General features: G+C 46.5%; 32 non-coding genes across 32 annotated transcripts; all 32 read right to left on the reverse strand.

The window, feature by feature from the left end:
* Positions 1 to 351: 351 nt before the first annotated feature.
* LOC133392367 (5S ribosomal RNA) lies at positions 352 to 470 on the reverse strand. Its single transcript, XR_009765689.1, has one exon. It is a non-coding gene; the product is annotated as a 5S ribosomal RNA (ribosomal RNA).
* Positions 471 to 852: 382 nt separating this feature from the next.
* On the reverse strand, positions 853 to 971 carry LOC133392368 (5S ribosomal RNA). Its single transcript, XR_009765690.1, has one exon. It is a non-coding gene; the product is annotated as a 5S ribosomal RNA (ribosomal RNA).
* A 381-nt stretch (positions 972 to 1,352) lies between these two features.
* LOC133392369 (5S ribosomal RNA) lies at positions 1,353 to 1,471 on the reverse strand. The gene has a single exon (XR_009765691.1). It is a non-coding gene; the product is annotated as a 5S ribosomal RNA (ribosomal RNA).
* A 380-nt stretch (positions 1,472 to 1,851) lies between these two features.
* LOC133392371 (5S ribosomal RNA) lies at positions 1,852 to 1,970 on the reverse strand. The gene has a single exon (XR_009765693.1). It is a non-coding gene; the product is annotated as a 5S ribosomal RNA (ribosomal RNA).
* Positions 1,971 to 2,348: 378 nt separating this feature from the next.
* Positions 2,349 to 2,467, reverse strand: LOC133392372 (5S ribosomal RNA). Its single transcript, XR_009765694.1, has one exon. It is a non-coding gene; the product is annotated as a 5S ribosomal RNA (ribosomal RNA).
* A 382-nt stretch (positions 2,468 to 2,849) lies between these two features.
* On the reverse strand, positions 2,850 to 2,968 carry LOC133392373 (5S ribosomal RNA). The gene has a single exon (XR_009765695.1). It is a non-coding gene; the product is annotated as a 5S ribosomal RNA (ribosomal RNA).
* Positions 2,969 to 3,349: 381 nt separating this feature from the next.
* Positions 3,350 to 3,468, reverse strand: LOC133392374 (5S ribosomal RNA). The gene has a single exon (XR_009765696.1). It is a non-coding gene; the product is annotated as a 5S ribosomal RNA (ribosomal RNA).
* Positions 3,469 to 3,850: 382 nt separating this feature from the next.
* LOC133392375 (5S ribosomal RNA) lies at positions 3,851 to 3,969 on the reverse strand. The gene has a single exon (XR_009765697.1). It is a non-coding gene; the product is annotated as a 5S ribosomal RNA (ribosomal RNA).
* A 381-nt stretch (positions 3,970 to 4,350) lies between these two features.
* Positions 4,351 to 4,469, reverse strand: LOC133392376 (5S ribosomal RNA). Its single transcript, XR_009765698.1, has one exon. It is a non-coding gene; the product is annotated as a 5S ribosomal RNA (ribosomal RNA).
* A 381-nt stretch (positions 4,470 to 4,850) lies between these two features.
* Positions 4,851 to 4,969, reverse strand: LOC133392377 (5S ribosomal RNA). The gene has a single exon (XR_009765699.1). It is a non-coding gene; the product is annotated as a 5S ribosomal RNA (ribosomal RNA).
* A 378-nt stretch (positions 4,970 to 5,347) lies between these two features.
* Positions 5,348 to 5,466, reverse strand: LOC133392378 (5S ribosomal RNA). The gene has a single exon (XR_009765700.1). It is a non-coding gene; the product is annotated as a 5S ribosomal RNA (ribosomal RNA).
* A 380-nt stretch (positions 5,467 to 5,846) lies between these two features.
* LOC133392342 (5S ribosomal RNA) lies at positions 5,847 to 5,965 on the reverse strand. Its single transcript, XR_009765668.1, has one exon. It is a non-coding gene; the product is annotated as a 5S ribosomal RNA (ribosomal RNA).
* A 381-nt stretch (positions 5,966 to 6,346) lies between these two features.
* Positions 6,347 to 6,468, reverse strand: LOC133392352 (5S ribosomal RNA). Its single transcript, XR_009765678.1, has one exon. It is a non-coding gene; the product is annotated as a 5S ribosomal RNA (ribosomal RNA).
* A 380-nt stretch (positions 6,469 to 6,848) lies between these two features.
* LOC133392379 (5S ribosomal RNA) lies at positions 6,849 to 6,967 on the reverse strand. Its single transcript, XR_009765701.1, has one exon. It is a non-coding gene; the product is annotated as a 5S ribosomal RNA (ribosomal RNA).
* A 382-nt stretch (positions 6,968 to 7,349) lies between these two features.
* Positions 7,350 to 7,468, reverse strand: LOC133392380 (5S ribosomal RNA). The gene has a single exon (XR_009765702.1). It is a non-coding gene; the product is annotated as a 5S ribosomal RNA (ribosomal RNA).
* Positions 7,469 to 7,850: 382 nt separating this feature from the next.
* Positions 7,851 to 7,969, reverse strand: LOC133392382 (5S ribosomal RNA). The gene has a single exon (XR_009765704.1). It is a non-coding gene; the product is annotated as a 5S ribosomal RNA (ribosomal RNA).
* Positions 7,970 to 8,351: 382 nt separating this feature from the next.
* Positions 8,352 to 8,470, reverse strand: LOC133392383 (5S ribosomal RNA). Its single transcript, XR_009765705.1, has one exon. It is a non-coding gene; the product is annotated as a 5S ribosomal RNA (ribosomal RNA).
* A 380-nt stretch (positions 8,471 to 8,850) lies between these two features.
* On the reverse strand, positions 8,851 to 8,969 carry LOC133392384 (5S ribosomal RNA). Its single transcript, XR_009765706.1, has one exon. It is a non-coding gene; the product is annotated as a 5S ribosomal RNA (ribosomal RNA).
* Positions 8,970 to 9,349: 380 nt separating this feature from the next.
* On the reverse strand, positions 9,350 to 9,468 carry LOC133392385 (5S ribosomal RNA). The gene has a single exon (XR_009765707.1). It is a non-coding gene; the product is annotated as a 5S ribosomal RNA (ribosomal RNA).
* Positions 9,469 to 9,846: 378 nt separating this feature from the next.
* On the reverse strand, positions 9,847 to 9,965 carry LOC133392386 (5S ribosomal RNA). Its single transcript, XR_009765708.1, has one exon. It is a non-coding gene; the product is annotated as a 5S ribosomal RNA (ribosomal RNA).
* A 380-nt stretch (positions 9,966 to 10,345) lies between these two features.
* Positions 10,346 to 10,464, reverse strand: LOC133392343 (5S ribosomal RNA). Its single transcript, XR_009765669.1, has one exon. It is a non-coding gene; the product is annotated as a 5S ribosomal RNA (ribosomal RNA).
* A 378-nt stretch (positions 10,465 to 10,842) lies between these two features.
* Positions 10,843 to 10,961, reverse strand: LOC133392387 (5S ribosomal RNA). Its single transcript, XR_009765709.1, has one exon. It is a non-coding gene; the product is annotated as a 5S ribosomal RNA (ribosomal RNA).
* A 381-nt stretch (positions 10,962 to 11,342) lies between these two features.
* LOC133392388 (5S ribosomal RNA) lies at positions 11,343 to 11,461 on the reverse strand. The gene has a single exon (XR_009765710.1). It is a non-coding gene; the product is annotated as a 5S ribosomal RNA (ribosomal RNA).
* Positions 11,462 to 11,839: 378 nt separating this feature from the next.
* On the reverse strand, positions 11,840 to 11,958 carry LOC133392389 (5S ribosomal RNA). The gene has a single exon (XR_009765711.1). It is a non-coding gene; the product is annotated as a 5S ribosomal RNA (ribosomal RNA).
* Positions 11,959 to 12,338: 380 nt separating this feature from the next.
* Positions 12,339 to 12,457, reverse strand: LOC133392344 (5S ribosomal RNA). Its single transcript, XR_009765670.1, has one exon. It is a non-coding gene; the product is annotated as a 5S ribosomal RNA (ribosomal RNA).
* Positions 12,458 to 12,838: 381 nt separating this feature from the next.
* LOC133392353 (5S ribosomal RNA) lies at positions 12,839 to 12,960 on the reverse strand. Its single transcript, XR_009765679.1, has one exon. It is a non-coding gene; the product is annotated as a 5S ribosomal RNA (ribosomal RNA).
* Positions 12,961 to 13,340: 380 nt separating this feature from the next.
* LOC133392390 (5S ribosomal RNA) lies at positions 13,341 to 13,459 on the reverse strand. Its single transcript, XR_009765712.1, has one exon. It is a non-coding gene; the product is annotated as a 5S ribosomal RNA (ribosomal RNA).
* A 382-nt stretch (positions 13,460 to 13,841) lies between these two features.
* Positions 13,842 to 13,960, reverse strand: LOC133392391 (5S ribosomal RNA). Its single transcript, XR_009765713.1, has one exon. It is a non-coding gene; the product is annotated as a 5S ribosomal RNA (ribosomal RNA).
* A 382-nt stretch (positions 13,961 to 14,342) lies between these two features.
* LOC133392393 (5S ribosomal RNA) lies at positions 14,343 to 14,461 on the reverse strand. The gene has a single exon (XR_009765715.1). It is a non-coding gene; the product is annotated as a 5S ribosomal RNA (ribosomal RNA).
* A 382-nt stretch (positions 14,462 to 14,843) lies between these two features.
* LOC133392394 (5S ribosomal RNA) lies at positions 14,844 to 14,962 on the reverse strand. The gene has a single exon (XR_009765716.1). It is a non-coding gene; the product is annotated as a 5S ribosomal RNA (ribosomal RNA).
* Positions 14,963 to 15,344: 382 nt separating this feature from the next.
* LOC133392395 (5S ribosomal RNA) lies at positions 15,345 to 15,463 on the reverse strand. The gene has a single exon (XR_009765717.1). It is a non-coding gene; the product is annotated as a 5S ribosomal RNA (ribosomal RNA).
* A 382-nt stretch (positions 15,464 to 15,845) lies between these two features.
* LOC133392396 (5S ribosomal RNA) lies at positions 15,846 to 15,964 on the reverse strand. The gene has a single exon (XR_009765718.1). It is a non-coding gene; the product is annotated as a 5S ribosomal RNA (ribosomal RNA).
* Between the last annotated feature and the right edge of the window lie 361 nt (positions 15,965 to 16,325).

A 16,325-nucleotide genomic window follows, 5' to 3' on the forward strand; every position in this document is an offset into this window, starting at 1 on the left:
ACCAACGTCACACCGCCGTCTAACGTTCAAATCTAGTGTGGAATTCATCTTTTCTGCAGCCTCCACAGGTCACAGTGCTCAAGCTACAGTGCTTTTCACACCAATAAATGCACCTTCAAGAGTGGTTATTTGAAAAAAGTATGTTCGACCACAGTTCCCCCACTCCAACAAATGCTACGAAGGGCTATAAATAGAACAACATCGCCCTTCGAGGGAAGCGTTAGAAGAAGGAAAGAATTCATCCAAAAGGAACTTTTTCACAGCGTACTGGGATGACCACAAGGACGATGGATACATTCTATGCGACCAAACACATCCCCGATGAGGCTGAGAAAAGCAAAAAGGTGAAGATGCCAACGACACATGGTTTTCCCAAGTGGTCACCCACCTAAGTACTAGCCATGCCCGATGTTGCTTAACTTCGGTGATCGGACGAGAACCGGTGTTTTCAACATGGTATGGTCGTTGACAACCATGCCCGCCGCTAACACGCAACATAAACCAACGTCACACCGCCGTCTAACGTTCAAATCTAGTGTGGAATTCATCTTTTCTGCAGCCTCCACAAGTCACAGAGCACAAGGTACAGTGCTTTTCACACAATAAATTGCATCTTCATGAGTGGTTGTTTGAGAAAAAGTATGTTCGACCACAGTTCCCCCACTCCAACAAATGCTACGAAGGGCTATAAATAGAACAACATCGCCCTTCGAGGGAAGCGTTAGAAGAAGGAAAGAATTCATCCAAAAGGAACTTTTTCACAGCGTACTGGGATGACCACAAGGACGATGGATACATTCTATGCGACCAAACACATCCCCGATGAGGCTGAGAAAAGCAAAAAGGTGAAGATGCCAACGACACATGGTTTTCCCAAGTGGTCACCCACCTAAGTACTAGCCATGCCCGATGTTGCTTAACTTCGGTGATCGGACGAGAACCGGTGTTTTCAACATGGTATGGTCGTTGACAACCATGCCCGCCGCTAACACGCAACATAAACCAACGTCACACCGCCGTCTAACGTTCAAATCTAGTGTGGAATTCATCTTTTCTGCAGCCTCCACAGGTCACAGTGCTCAAGCTACAGTGCTTTTCACACCAATAAATGCACCTTCAAGAGTGGTTATTTGAAAAAAGTATGTTCGACCACAGTTCCCCCACTCCAACAAATGCTACGAAGGGCTATAAATAGAACAACATCGCCCTTCGAGGGAAGCGTTAGAAGAAGGAAAGAATTCATCCAAAAGGAACTTTTTCACAGCGTACTGGGATGACCACAAGGACGATGGATACATTCTATGCGACCAAACACATCCCCGATGAGGCTGAGAAAAGCAAAAAGGTGAAGATGCCAACGACACATGGTTTTCCCAAGTGGTCACCCACCTAAGTACTAGCCATGCCCGATGTTGCTTAACTTCGGTGATCGGACGAGAACCGGTGTTTTCAACATGGTATGGTCGTTGACAACCATGCCCGCCGCTAACACGCAACATAAACCAACGTCACACCGCCGTCTAACGTTCAAATCTAGTGTGGAATTCATCTTTTCTGCAGCCTCCACAGATCACAGGGCATAAGCTACAATGCTTTTCACACAACAAAACACATTTTCAACAGTGGTTGTTTGAGAAAAAGTATGTTCGACCACAGTTCCCCCACTCAAACATATGCTACGAAGGGCTATAAGTAGAACAACATCGCCCTTCGAGGGAAGCGTTAGAAGGGGAACAATTCATCCAAAAGGAACTTTTTCACAGCGTACTGGGATGACCACAAGGACGATGGATACATTCCATGCGACCAAACACATCCCTGATGAGGCTGAGAAAAGCAAAAAGGTGAAGATGCCAACGACACATGGTTTTCCCAAGTGGTCACCCACCTAAGTACTAGCCATGCCCGATGTTGCTTAACTTCGGTGATCGGACGAGAACCGGTGTTTTCAACATGGTATGGTCGTTGACAACCATGCCCACCGCTAACACGCAACATAAACCAACGTCACACCGCCGTCTAACGTTCAAATCTAATGTGGAATTCATCTTTTCTGCAGCCTCCACAGGTTACAGAGCACAAGGTACAGTGCTTTTTACACAATAAATTGCATCTTCATGAGTGGTTGTTTGAGAAAAAGTATGTTCGACCACAGTTCCCCCTCTCCAACATATGCTACGAAGGGCTATAAATAGAACATCGCCCTTCAAAGGAAGCGTTAAAAGGAGGAACAATTCATCCAAAAGGAACTTTTTCACAGCGTACTGGGATGACCACAAGGACGATGGATACATTCCATGCGACCAAACACATCCCCGATGAGGCTGAGAAAAGCAAAAAGGTGAAGATGCCAACGACACATGGTTTTCCCAAGTGGTCACCCACCTAAGTACTAGCCATGCCCGATGTTGCTTAACTTCGGTGATCGGACGAGAACCGGTGTTTTCAACATGGTATGGTCGTTGACAACCATGCCCGCCGCTAACACGCAACATAAACCAACGTCACACCGCCGTCTAACGTTCAAATCTAGTGTGGAATTCATCTTTTCTGCAGCCTCCACAAGTCACAGAGCACAAGGTACAGTGCTTTTCACACAATAAATTGCATCTTCATGAGTGGTTGTTTGAGAAAAAGTATGTTCGACCACAGTTCCCCCACTCCAACAAATGCTACGAAGGGCTATAAATAGAACAACATCGCCCTTCGAGGGAAGCGTTAGAAGAAGGAAAGAATTCATCCAAAAGGAACTTTTTCACAGCGTACTGGGATGACCACAAGGACGATGGATACATTCTATGCGACCAAACACATCCCCGATGAGGCTGAGAAAAGCAAAAAGGTGAAGATGCCAACGACACATGGTTTTCCCAAGTGGTCACCCACCTAAGTACTAGCCATGCCCGATGTTGCTTAACTTCGGTGATCGGACGAGAACCGGTGTTTTCAACATGGTATGGTCGTTGACAACCATGCCCGCCGCTAACACGCAACATAAACCAACGTCACACCGCCGTCTAACGTTCAAATCTAGTGTGGAATTCATCTTTTCTGCAGCCTCCACAGGTCACAGTGCTCAAGCTACAGTGCTTTTCACACCAATAAATGTACCTTCAAGAGTGGTTATTTGAAAAAAGTATGTTCGACCACAGTTCCCCCACTCCAACAAATGCTACGAAGGGCTATAAATAGAACAACATCGCCCTTCGAGGGAAGCGTTAGAAGAAGGAAAGAATTCATCCAAAAGGAACTTTTTCACAGCGTACTGGGATGACCACAAGGACGATGGATACATTCTATGCGACCAAACACATCCCCGATGAGGCTGAGAAAAGCAAAAAGGTGAAGATGCCAACGACACATGGTTTTCCCAAGTGGTCACCCACCTAAGTACTAGCCATGCCCGATGTTGCTTAACTTCGGTGATCGGACGAGAACCGGTGTTTTCAACATGGTATGGTCGTTGACAACCATGCCCGCCGCTAACACGCAACATAAACCAACGTCACACCGCCGTCTAACGTTCAAATCTAGTGTGGAATTCATCTTTTCTGCAGCCTCCACAGGTCACAGGGCTCAAGCTACAGTGCTTTACACACAATAAATTGCATCTTCATGAGTGGTTGTTTGAGAAAAAGTATGTTCGACCACAGTTCCCCCACTCCAACACATGCTACGAAGGGCTATAAATAGAACAACATCGCCCTTCGAGGGAAGCGTTAGAAGAAGGAAAGAATTCATCCAAAAGGAACTTTTTCACAGCGTACTGGGATGACCACAAGGACGATGGATACATTCCATGCGACCAAACACATCCCCGATGAGGCTGAGAAAAGCAAAAAGGTGAAGATGCCAACGACACATGGTTTTCCCAAGTGGTCACCCACCTAAGTACTAGCCATGCCCGATGTTGCTTAACTTCGGTGATCGGACGAGAACCGGTGTTTTCAACATGGTATGGTCGTTGACAACCATGCCCGCCGCTAACACGCAACATAAACCAACGTCACACCGCCGTCTAACGTTCAAATCTAGTGTGGAATTCATCTTTTCTGCAGCCTCCACAGGTCACAGTGCTCAAGCTACAGTGCTTTTCACACCAATAAATGCACCTTCAAGAGTGGTTATTTGAAAAAAGTATGTTCGACCACAGTTCCCCCACTCCAACAAATGCTACGAAGGGCTATAAATAGAACAACATCGCCCTTCGAGGGAAGCGTTAGAAGAAGGAAAGAATTCATCCAAAAGGAACTTTTTCACAGCGTACTGGGATGACCACAAGGACGATGGATACATTCTATGCGACCAAACACATCCCCGATGAGGCTGAGAAAAGCAAAAAGGTGAAGATGCCAACGACACATGGTTTTCCCAAGTGGTCACCCACCTAAGTACTAGCCATGCCCGATGTTGCTTAACTTCGGTGATCGGACGAGAACCGGTGTTTTCAACATGGTATGGTCGTTGACAACCATGCCCGCCGCTAACACGCAACATAAACCAACGTCACACCGCCGTCTAACGTTCAAATCTAGTGTGGAATTCATCTTTTCTGCAGCCTCCACAAGTCACAGAGCACAAGGTACAGTGCTTTTCACACAATAAATTGCATCTTCATGAGTGGTTGTTTGAGAAAAAGTATGTTCGACCACAGTTCCCCCACTCCAACAAATGCTACGAAGGGCTATAAATAGAACAACATCGCCCTTCGAGGGAAGCGTTAGAAGAAGGAACAATTCATCCAAAAGGAACTTTTTCACAGCGTACTGGGATGACCACAAGGACGATGGATACATTCTATGCGACCAAACACATCCCCGATGAGGCTGAGAAAAGCAAAAAGGTGAAGATGCCAACGACACATGGTTTTCCCAAGTGGTCACCCACCTAAGTACTAGCCATGCCCGATGTTGCTTAACTTCGGTGATCGGACGAGAACCGGTGTTTTCAACATGGTATGGTCGTTGACAACCATGCCCGCCGCTAACACGCAACATAAACCAACGTCACACCGCCGTCTAACGTTCAAATCTAGTGTGGAATTCATCTTTTCTGCAGCCTCCACAGGTCACAGGGCTCAAGCTACAGGGCTTTTTACACAATAAATTGCATCTTCATGAGTGGTTGTTTGAGAAAAAGTATGTTCGACCACAGTTCCCCCTCTCCAACATATGCTACGAAGGGCTATAAATAGAACATCGCTCTTCAAAGGAAGCGTTAAAAGGAGGAACAATTCATCCAAAAGGAACTTTTTCACAGCGTACTGGGATGACCACAAGGACGATGGATACATTCCATGCGACCAAACACATCCCCGATGAGGCTGAGAGAAGCAAAAAGGTGAAGATGCCAACGACACATGGTTTTCCCAAGTGGTCACCCACCTAAGTACTAGCCATGCCCGATGTTGCTTAACTTCGGTGATCGGACGAGAACCGGTGTTTTCAACATGGTATGGTCGTTGACAACCATGCCCGCCGCTAACACGCAACATAAACCAACGTCACACCGCCGTCTAACGTTCAAATCTAGTGTGGAATTCATCTTTTCTGCAGCCTCCACAAGTCACAGGGCTCAAGCTACAATGCTTTTCACACAAATAAATGCACCTTCACGAGTGGTTGTTTGAGAAAAAGTATGTTCGACCACAGTTCCCCCACTCCAACAAATGCTACGAAGGGCTATAAATAGAACAACATCGCCCTTCGAGGGAAGCGTTAGAAGGGGAACAATTCATCCAAAAGGAACTTTTTCACAGCGTACTGGGATGACCACAAGGACGATGGATACATTCCATGCGACCAAACACATCCCCGATGAGGCTGAGAAAAGCAAAAAGGTGAAGATGCCAACGATACATGGTTTTCCCAAGTGGTCACCCACCTAAGTACTAGCCATGCCCGATGTTGCTTAACTTCGGTGATCGGACGAGAACCGGTGTTTTCAACATGGTATGGTCGTTGACAACCATGCCCGCCGCTAACACGCAACATAAACCAACGTCACACCGCCGTCTAACGTTCAAATCTAGTGTGGAATTCATCTTTTCTGCAGCCTCCACAGGTCACAGTGCTCAAGCTACAGTGCTTTTCACACCAATAAATGTACCTTCAAGAGTGGTTATTTGAAAAAAGTATGTTCGACCACAGTTCCCCCACTCCAACAAATGCTACGAAGGACTATAAATAGAACAACATCGCCCTTCGAGGGAAGCGTTAGAAGAAGGAAAGAATTCATCCAAAAGGAACTTTTTCACAGCGTACTGGGATGACCACAAGGACGATGGATACATTCTATGCGACCAAACACATTCCCGATGAGGCTGAGAAAAGCAAAAAGGTGAAGATGCCAACGACACATGGTTTTCCCAAGTGGTCACCACCCACCTAAGTACTAGCCATGCCCGATGTTGCTTAACTTCGGTGATCGGACGAGAACCGGTGTTTTCAACATGGTATGGTCGTTGACAACCATGCCCGCCGCTAACACGCAACATAAACCAACGTCACACCGCCGTCTAACGTTCAAATCTAGTGTGGAATTCATCTTTTCTGCAGCCTCCACAGGTCACAGGGCTCAAGCTACAGTGCTTTACACACAATAAATTGCATCTTCATGAGTGGTTGTTTGAGAAAAAGTATGTTCGACCACAGTTCCCCCACTCCAACACATGCTACGAAGGGCTATAAATAGAACAACATCGCCCTTCGAGGGAAGCGTTAGAAGGGGAACAATTCATCCAAAAGGAACTTTTTCACAGCGTACTGGGATGACCACAAGGACGATGGATACATTCCATGCGACCAAACACATCCCCGATGAGGCTGAGAAAAGCAAAAAGGTGAAGATGCCAACGACACATGGTTTTCCCAAGTGGTCACCCACCTAAGTACTAGCCATGCCCGATGTTGCTTAACTTCGGTGATCGGACGAGAACCGGTGTTTTCAACATGGTATGGTCGTTGACAACCATGCCCGCCGCTAACACGCAACATAAACCAACGTCACACCGCCGTCTAACGTTCAAATCTAGTGTGGAATTCATCTTTTCTGCAGCCTCCACAGATCACAGGGCATAAGCTACAATGCTTTTCACACAACAAAACACATTTTCAACAGTGGTTGTTTGAGAAAAAGTATGTTCGACCACAGTTCCCCCACTCAAACATATGCTACGAAGGGCTATAAATAGAACAACATCGCCCTTCGAGGGAAGCGTTAGAAGAAGGAAAGAATTCATCCAAAAGGAACTTTTTCACAGCGTACTGGGATGACCACAAGGACGATGGATACATTCTATGCGACCAAACACATCCCCGATGAGGCTGAGAAAAGCAAAAAGGTGAAGATGCCAACGACACATGGTTTTCCCAAGTGGTCACCCACCTAAGTACTAGCCATGCCCGATGTTGCTTAACTTCGGTGATCGGACGAGAACCGGTGTTTTCAACATGGTATGGTCGTTGACAACCATGCCCGCCGCTAACACGCAACATAAACCAACGTCACACCGCCGTCTAACGTTCAAATCTAGTGTGGAATTCATCTTTTCTGCAGCCTCCACAAGTCACAGAGCACAAGGTACAGTGCTTTTCACACAATAAATTGCATCTTCATGAGTGGTTGTTTGAGAAAAAGTATGTTCGACCACAGTTCCCCCACTCCAACAAATGCTACGAAGGGCTATAAATAGAACAACATCGCCCTTCGAGCGAAGCGTTAGAAGAAGGAAAGAATTCATCCAAAAGGAACTTTTTCACAGCGTACTGGGATGACCACAAGGACGATGGATACATTCCATGCGACCAAACACATCCCTGATGAGGCTGAGAAAAGCAAAAAGGTGAAGATGCCAACGACACATGGTTTTCCCAAGTGGTCACCCACCTAAGTACTAGCCATGCCCGATGTTGCTTAACTTCGGTGATCGGACGAGAACCGGTGTTTTCAACATGGTATGGTCGTTGACAACCATGCCCACCGCTAACACGCAACATAAACCAACGTCACACCGCCGTCTAACGTTCAAATCTAGTGTGGAATTCATCTTTTCTGCAGCCTCCACAAGTCACAGAGCACAAGGTACAGTGCTTTTCACACAATAAATTGCATCTTCATGAGTGGTTGTTTGAGAAAAAGTATGTTCGACCACAGTTCCCCCACTCCAACAAATGCTACGAAGGGCTATAAATAGAACAACATCGCCCTTCGAGGGAAGCGTTAGAAGAAGGAAAGAATTCATCCAAAAGGAACTTTTTCACAGCGTACTGGGATGACCACAAGGACGATGGATACATTCCATGCGACCAAACACATCCCCGATGAGGCTGAGAGAAGCAAAAAGGTGAAGATGCCAACGACACATGGTTTTCCCAAGTGGTCACCCACCTAAGTACTAGCCATGCCCGATGTTGCTTAACTTCGGTGATCGGACGAGAACCGGTGTTTTCAACATGGTATGGTCGTTGACAACCATGCCCGCCGCTAACACGCAACATAAACCAACGTCACACCGCCGTCTAACGTTCAAATCTAGTGTGGAATTCATCTTTTCTGCAGCCTCCACAGGTCACAGGGTTCAAGCTACAATGCTTTTCACACAACAAAACACATTTTCAACAGTGGTTGTTTGAGAAAAAGTATGTTCGACCACAGTTCCCCCACTCCAACAAATGCTACGAAGGGCTATAAATAGAACAACATCGCCCTTCGAGGGAAGCGTTAGAAGGGGAACAATTCATCCAAAAGGAACTTTTTCACAGCGTACTGGGATGACCACAAGGACGATGGATACATTCCATGCGACCAAACACATCCCCGATGAGGCTGAGAAAAGCAAAAAGGTGAAGATGCCAACGACACATGGTTTTCCCAAGTGGTCACCCACCTAAGTACTAGCCATGCCCGATGTTGCTTAACTTCGGTGATCGGACGAGAACCGGTGTTTTCAACATGGTATGGTCGTTGACAACCATGCCCGCCGCTAACACGCAACATAAACCAACGTCACACCGCCGTCTAACGTTCAAATCTAGTGTGGAATTCATCTTTTCTGCAGCCTCCACAGGTCACAGTGCTCAAGCTACAATGCTTTTCACACAAATAAATGCACCTTCACGAGTGGTTGTTTGAGAAAAAGTATGTTCGACCACAGTTCCCCCACTCCAACATATGCTACGAAGGGCTATAAATAGAACAACATCGCCCTTCGAGGGAAGCGTTAGAAGGGGAACAATTCATCCAACAGGAACTTTTTCACAGCGTACTGGGATGACCACAAGGACGATGGATACATTCCATGCGACCAAACACATCCCCGATGAGGCTGAGAAAAGCAAAAAGGTGAAGATGCCAACGACACATGGTTTTCCCAAGTGGTCACCCACCTAAGTACTAGCCATGCCCGATGTTGCTTAACTTCGGTGATCGGACGAGAACCGGTGTTTTCAACATGGTATGGTCGTTGACAACCATGCCCGCCGCTAACACGCAACATAAACCAACGTCACACCGCCGTCTAACGTTCAAATCTAGTGTGGAATTCATCTTTTCTGCAGCCTCCACAGGTCACAGGGCTCAAGCTACAGGGCTTTTTACACAATAAATTGCATCTTCATGAGTGGTTGTTTGAGAAAAAGTATGTTCGACCACAGTTCCCCCTCTCCAACATATGCTACGAAGGGCTATAAATAGAACATCGCTCTTCAAAGGAAGCGTTAAAAGGAGGAACAATTCATCCAAAAGGAACTTTTTCACAGCGTACTGGGATGACCACAAGGACGATGGATACATTCCATGCGACCAAACACATCCCCGATGAGGCTGAGAGAAGCAAAAAGGTGAAGATGCCAACGACACATGGTTTTCCCAAGTGGTCACCCACCTAAGTACTAGCCATGCCCGATGTTGCTTAACTTCGGTGATCGGACGAGAACCGGTGTTTTCAACATGGTATGGTCGTTGACAACCATGCCCGCCGCTAACACGCAACATAAACCAACGTCACACCGCCGTCTAACGTTCAAATCTAGTGTGGAATTCATCTTTTCTGCAGCCTCCACAAGTCACAGGGCTCAAGCTACAATGCTTTTCACACAAATAAATGCACCTTCACGAGTGGTTGTTTGAGAAAAAGTATGTTCGACCACAGTTCCCCCACTCCAACAAATGCTACGAAGGGCTATAAATAGAACAACATCGCCCTTCGAGGGAAGCGTTAGAAGGGGAACAATTCATCCAAAAGGAACTTTTTCACAGCGTACTGGGATGACCACAAGGACGATGGATACATTCCATGCGACCAAACACATCCCCGATGAGGCTGAGAAAAGCAAAAAGGTGAAGATGCCAACGATACATGGTTTTCCCAAGTGGTCACCCACCTAAGTACTAGCCATGCCCGATGTTGCTTAACTTCGGTGATCGGACGAGAACCGGTGTTTTCAACATGGTATGGTCGTTGACAACCATGCCCGCCGCTAACACGCAACATAAACCAACGTCACACCGCCGTCTAACGTTCAAATCTAGTGTGGAATTCATCTTTTCTGCAGCCTCCACAGGTCACAGGGCTCAAGCTACAGGGCTTTTTACACAATAAATTGCATCTTCATGAGTGGTTGTTTGAGAAAAAGTATGTTCGACCACAGTTCCCCCTCTCCAACATATGCTACGAAGGGCTATAAATAGAACATCGCTCTTCAAAGGAAGCGTTAAAAGGAGGAACAATTCATCCAAAAGGAACTTTTTCACAGCGTACTGGGATGACCACAAGGACGATGGATACATTCCATGCGACCAAACACATCCCCGATGAGGCTGAGAGAAGCAAAAAGGTGAAGATGCCAACGACACATGGTTTTCCCAAGTGGTCACCCACCTAAGTACTAGCCATGCCCGATGTTGCTTAACTTCGGTGATCGGACGAGAACCGGTGTTTTCAACATGGTATGGTCGTTGACAACCATGCCCGCCGCTAACACGCAACATAAACCAACGTCACACCGCCGTCTAACGTTCAAATCTAGTGTGGAATTCATCTTTTCTGCAGCCTCCACAAGTCACAGAGCACAAGGTACAGTGCTTTTCACACAATAAATTGCATCTTCATGAGTGGTTGTTTGAGAAAAAGTATGTTCGACCACAGTTCCCCCACTCCAACAAATGCTACGAAGGGCTATAAATAGAACAACATCGCCCTTCGAGGGAAGCGTTAGAAGAAGGAACAATTCATCCAAAAGGAACTTTTTCACAGCGTACTGGGATGACCACAAGGACGATGGATACATTCTATGCGACCAAACACATCCCCGATGAGGCTGAGAAAAGCAAAAAGGTGAAGATGCCAACGACACATGGTTTTCCCAAGTGGTCACCCACCTAAGTACTAGCCATGCCCGATGTTGCTTAACTTCGGTGATCGGACGAGAACCGGTGTTTTCAACATGGTATGGTCGTTGACAACCATGCCCGCCGCTAACACGCAACATAAACCAACGTCACACCGCCGTCTAACGTTCAAATCTAGTGTGGAATTCATCTTTTCTGCAGCCTCCACAGGTCACAGGGCTCAAGCTACAGGGCTTTTTACACAATAAATTGCATCTTCATGAGTGGTTGTTTGAGAAAAAGTATGTTCGACCACAGTTCCCCCTCTCCAACATATGCTACGAAGGGCTATAAATAGAACATCGCTCTTCAAAGGAAGCGTTAAAAGGAGGAACAATTCATCCAAAAGGAACTTTTTCACAGCGTACTGGGATGACCACAAGGACGATGGATACATTCCATGCGACCAAACACATCCCCGATGAGGCTGAGAGAAGCAAAAAGGTGAAGATGCCAACGACACATGGTTTTCCCAAGTGGTCACCCACCTAAGTACTAGCCATGCCCGATGTTGCTTAACTTCGGTGATCGGACGAGAACCGGTGTTTTCAACATGGTATGGTCGTTGACAACCATGCCCGCCGCTAACACGCAACATAAACCAACGTCACACCGCCGTCTAACGTTCAAATCTAGTGTGGAATTCATCTTTTCTGCAGCCTCCACAAGTCACAGGGCTCAAGCTACAATGCTTTTCACACAAATAAATGCACCTTCACGAGTGGTTGTTTGAGAAAAAGTATGTTCGACCACAGTTCCCCCACTCCAACAAATGCTACGAAGGGCTATAAATAGAACAACATCGCCCTTCGAGGGAAGCGTTAGAAGGGGAACAATTCATCCAAAAGGAACTTTTTCACAGCGTACTGGGATGACCACAAGGACGATGGATACATTCCATGCGACCAAACACATCCCCGATGAGGCTGAGAAAAGCAAAAAGGTGAAGATGCCAACGATACATGGTTTTCCCAAGTGGTCACCCACCTAAGTACTAGCCATGCCCGATGTTGCTTAACTTCGGTGATCGGACGAGAACCGGTGTTTTCAACATGGTATGGTCGTTGACAACCATGCCCGCCGCTAACACGCAACATAAACCAACGTCACACCGCCGTCTAACGTTCAAATCTAGTGTGGAATTCATCTTTTCTGCAGCCTCCACAGGTCACAGTGCTCAAGCTACAGTGCTTTTCACACCAATAAATGTACCTTCAAGAGTGGTTATTTGAAAAAAGTATGTTCGACCACAGTTCCCCCACTCCAACAAATGCTACGAAGGACTATAAATAGAACAACATCGCCCTTCGAGGGAAGCGTTAGAAGAAGGAAAGAATTCATCCAAAAGGAACTTTTTCACAGCGTACTGGGATGACCACAAGGACGATGGATACATTCTATGCGACCAAACACATTCCCGATGAGGCTGAGAAAAGCAAAAAGGTGAAGATGCCAACGACACATGGTTTTCCCAAGTGGTCACCACCCACCTAAGTACTAGCCATGCCCGATGTTGCTTAACTTCGGTGATCGGACGAGAACCGGTGTTTTCAACATGGTATGGTCGTTGACAACCATGCCCGCCGCTAACACGCAACATAAACCAACGTCACACCGCCGTCTAACGTTCAAATCTAGTGTGGAATTCATCTTTTCTGCAGCCTCCACAGGTCACAGGGCTCAAGCTACAGTGCTTTACACACAATAAATTGCATCTTCATGAGTGGTTGTTTGAGAAAAAGTATGTTCGACCACAGTTCCCCCACTCCAACACATGCTACGAAGGGCTATAAATAGAACAACATCGCCCTTCGAGGGAAGCGTTAGAAGGGGAACAATTCATCCAAAAGGAACTTTTTCACAGCGTACTGGGATGACCACAAGGACGATGGATACATTCCATGCGACCAAACACATCCCCGATGAGGCTGAGAAAAGCAAAAAGGTGAAGATGCCAACGACACATGGTTTTCCCAAGTGGTCACCCACCTAAGTACTAGCCATGCCCGATGTTGCTTAACTTCGGTGATCGGACGAGAACCGGTGTTTTCAACATGGTATGGTCGTTGACAACCATGCCCGCCGCTAACACGCAACATAAACCAACGTCACACCGCCGTCTAACGTTCAAATCTAGTGTGGAATTCATCTTTTCTGCAGCCTCCACAGATCACAGGGCATAAGCTACAATGCTTTTCACACAACAAAACACATTTTCAACAGTGGTTGTTTGAGAAAAAGTATGTTCGACCACAGTTCCCCCACTCAAACATATGCTACGAAGGGCTATAAGTAGAACAACATCGCCCTTCGAGGGAAGCGTTAGAAGAAGGAAAGAATTCATCCAAAAGGAACTTTTTCACAGCGTACTGGGATGACCACAAGGACGATGGATACATTCCATGCGACCAAACACATCCCTGATGAGGCTGAGAAAAGCAAAAAGGTGAAGATGCCAACGACACATGGTTTTCCCAAGTGGTCACCCACCTAAGTACTAGCCATGCCCGATGTTGCTTAACTTCGGTGATCGGACGAGAACCGGTGTTTTCAACATGGTATGGTCGTTGACAACCATGCCCACCGCTAACACGCAACATAAACCAACGTCACACCGCCGTCTAACGTTCAAATCTAGTGTGGAATTCATCTTTTCTGCAGCCTCCACAGATCACAGGGCATAAGCTACAATGCTTTTCACACAACAAAACACATTTTCAACAGTGGTTGTTTGAGAAAAAGTATGTTCGACCACAGTTCCCCCACTCCAACAAATGCTACGAAGGGCTATAAATAGAACAACATCGCCCTTCGAGGGAAGCGTTAGAAGAAGGAAAGAATTCATCCAAAAGGAACTTTTTCACAGCGTACTGGGATGACCACAAGGACGATGGATACATTCTATGCGACCAAACACATCCCCGATGAGGCTGAGAAAAGCAAAAAGGTGAAGATGCCAACGACACATGGTTTTCCCAAGTGGTCACCCACCTAAGTACTAGCCATGCCCGATGTTGCTTAACTTCGGTGATCGGACGAGAACCGGTGTTTTCAACATGGTATGGTCGTTGACAACCATGCCCGCCGCTAACACGCAACATAAACCAACGTCACACCGCCGTCTAACGTTCAAATCTAGTGTGGAATTCATCTTTTCTGCAGCCTCCACAAGTCACAGAGCACAAGGTACAGTGCTTTTCACACAATAAATTGCATCTTCATGAGTGGTTGTTTGAGAAAAAGTATGTTCGACCACAGTTCCCCCACTCCAACAAATGCTACGAAGGGCTATAAATAGAACAACATCGCCCTTCGAGCGAAGCGTTAGAAGAAGGAAAGAATTCATCCAAAAGGAACTTTTTCACAGCGTACTGGGATGACCACAAGGACGATGGATACATTCCATGCGACCAAACACATCCCTGATGAGGCTGAGAAAAGCAAAAAGGTGAAGATGCCAACGACACATGGTTTTCCCAAGTGGTCACCCACCTAAGTACTAGCCATGCCCGATGTTGCTTAACTTCGGTGATCGGACGAGAACCGGTGTTTTCAACATGGTATGGTCGTTGACAACCATGCCCACCGCTAACACGCAACATAAACCAACGTCACACCGCCGTCTAACGTTCAAATCTAGTGTGGAATTCATCTTTTCTGCAGCCTCCACAGATCACAGGGCATAAGCTACAATGCTTTTCACACAACAAAACACATTTTCAACAGTGGTTGTTTGAGAAAAAGTATGTTCGACCACAGTTCCCCCACTCCAACAAATGCTACGAAGGGCTATAAATAGAACAACATCGCCCTTCGAGCGAAGCGTTAGAAGAAGGAAAGAATTCATCCAAAAGGAACTTTTTCACAGCGTACTGGGATGACCACAAGGACGATGGATACATTCCATGCGACCAAACACATCCCTGATGAGGCTGAGAAAAGCAAAAAGGTGAAGATGCCAACGACACATGGTTTTCCCAAGTGGTCACCCACCTAAGTACTAGCCATGCCCGATGTTGCTTAACTTCGGTGATCGGACGAGAACCGGTGTTTTCAACATGGTATGGTCGTTGACAACCATGCCCACCGCTAACACGCAACATAAACCAACGTCACACCGCCGTCTAACGTTCAAATCTAGTGTGGAATTCATCTTTTCTGCAGCCTCCACAAGTCACAGAGCACAAGGTACAGTGCTTTTCACACAATAAATTGCATCTTCATGAGTGGTTGTTTGAGAAAAAGTATGTTCGACCACAGTTCCCCCACTCCAACAAATGCTACGAAGGGCTATAAATAGAACAACATCGCCCTTCGAGGGAAGCGTTAGAAGAAGGAAAGAATTCATCCAAAAGGAACTTTTTCACAGCGTACTGGGATGACCACAAGGACGATGGATACATTCCATGCGACCAAACACATCCCCGATGAGGCTGAGAGAAGCAAAAAGGTGAAGATGCCAACGACACATGGTTTTCCCAAGTGGTCACCCACCTAAGTACTAGCCATGCCCGATGTTGCTTAACTTCGGTGATCGGACGAGAACCGGTGTTTTCAACATGGTATGGTCGTTGACAACCATGCCCGCCGCTAACACGCAACATAAACCAACGTCACACCGCCGTCTAACGTTCAAATCTAGTGTGGAATTCATCTTTTCTGCAGCCTCCACAGGTCACAGGGTTCAAGCTACAATGCTTTTCACACAACAAAACACATTTTCAACAGTGGTTGTTTGAGAAAAAGTATGTTCGACCACAGTTCCCCCACTCCAACAAATGCTACGAAGGGCTATAAATAGAACAACATCGCCCTTCGAGGGAAGCGTTAGAAGGGGAACAATTCATCCAAAAGGAACTTTTTCACAGCGTACTGGGATGACCACAAGGACGATGGATACATTCCATGCGACCAAACACATCCCCGATGAGGCTGAG

Source organism: Anopheles gambiae, chromosome 2 (genome assembly GCF_943734735.2).
Source record: "Anopheles gambiae chromosome 2, idAnoGambNW_F1_1, whole genome shotgun sequence".
Classification (NCBI taxonomy): Eukaryota; Metazoa; Arthropoda; class Insecta; order Diptera; family Culicidae; genus Anopheles; species Anopheles gambiae.